At 44.5% G+C, this 1,621-nt stretch overlaps 1 pseudogene; it reads right to left on the bottom strand.

The window, feature by feature from the left end:
- Positions 1 to 455: 455 nt before the first annotated feature.
- Positions 456 to 1,116, bottom strand: LOC133737464 (protein RER1A-like; annotated as a pseudogene).
- Between the last annotated feature and the right edge of the window lie 505 nt (positions 1,117 to 1,621).

Raw genomic sequence — 1,621 nt, 5'->3', positions numbered from 1 at the left:
TTACGATTTTCTTATTTTACCTTTCTTAATAATTGGCGAAATTTCTGCTCGCCTTACCCGAAGCTTACTCGTCAAGCATCTCACCGACTTTCAAAAGCACAATTTATTTACTCTTTATGTTTTTCAAACTCGAGCAAAACTCCGACAAAACTTGCCTTGCCATTTTTTCTATCTAAAAATAAGTTTTGTGAGACCCGATCCTTATTTAGCATTGTCAACACTTTAATTTGAGTTTTCTTGTATTTACTTATTTTACTTTGGGAAAAATTCACCAACGGTGTCTGGACACTTAGGGGACTTTCAGAATGATACCTGAACTTACAAAGTTATCAATGTGATACCTAGACTCATTTTTTCGTATCAACGTTGTACCTACGATCAATTTCCGTCACCGGACCGTTAAATTTTACACGCGCAATGCACGTGAGTCACTTAATGAAGACAAAATGACCGATTCAAATCATCACGAAAGCAATGCAAAACGCCTTTGTAATTGAGTACCTTCCAAACAAACAAACAAATCCAAACCTAAATTCAATGCATTCGTCTCGAAACCAAATCCTCTAACCGGCATTTCATCGAACACATGCAGTGCATCTCTAGAAACCAAATCCTCAACCACAAGTTCATAAAATTCAAAACTTTTTTCCGATTAGAATTCGAAATTACCAGAATTTAAACTCGGGGAGGTGTCGAACGAAGGGGCGAAACTTGTCAAATCCGCGGGTCGGGAGGCTGGGGCCGTCGGAAAGGTCGTGGATCTTCAGGTCGACCTGAGGAGAGAGAAAGCCGATGAGCAAGTTTAGGAGGTAGATCCCCAAGCCGTATGGCATGATGTAGAATCCCTGGACGAAGTAGACGCGGAGGACGTAGACCAAGGCCACGCCGCGAGCCAGCGGTGGAGGACGTGCGGCGTCGTTTTGTCGAGCAGGTGCTGGTATCGGCGCGACACGCCGAAGCTCCACGCCTGGACGGCGTTGAGCGGCGATCCCCCGAGACGACGGGTCCTCCGCCGACGACGACGACGCGGCGAGACCCACTCCCGCCGCTCCGGTGTCCATTGTGGGGCCCTCTTGGGGTTCGTTGCTCGAGGTGTGTCGGTCGGTTGGTCCCTCTTCTTCTCTGGATTGAGACGCAGCGGTGGTGATTTGAATCTTGATGATATGAATCTGGGGAAGAAGAAACCAAAAAAGAAGAAGAAGAAGAAGAAATAAAGAAAAAAAGAAAGAAAGAAAAAAAAAAAAAAATTGAGGGTAAATCGGTCATTTTGTCTTCATTAAGTGACTCACGTGCATTGCACGTGTAAAATTTAACGGTCCCGTGACGGAAATTGATCGTAGGTACGACGTTGATACGAAAAAATGAGTCCAGGTATCACATTGATAACTTTGTAAGTTCAGGTATCATTCTGAAAGTCCCCTAAGTGTCCAGACACTGTTGGTGAATTTTTCCCTTTTACTTTTATTTTCCCCATCATTTTGGGTTTTTACCACCTTATCCTTTTACCCCAAATTTATCTGCCCAAAGCTGAGCCTTCTCCTTCACGCGCAAAACTCAGCTTTTCCTCTTTCCTTGTTCACGTCAGAGTTGGACAGAGAGAAAGGGAGCCTCGTTCAGCTCT

This window comes from Rosa rugosa, chromosome 3 (genome assembly GCF_958449725.1).
Source record: "Rosa rugosa chromosome 3, drRosRugo1.1, whole genome shotgun sequence".
NCBI lineage: Eukaryota > Viridiplantae > Streptophyta > Magnoliopsida > Rosales > Rosaceae > Rosa > Rosa rugosa.
The sequence above is the reverse complement of the archived record's forward strand: the minus strand, read 5'-3'. Positions and strand labels throughout refer to the sequence as shown.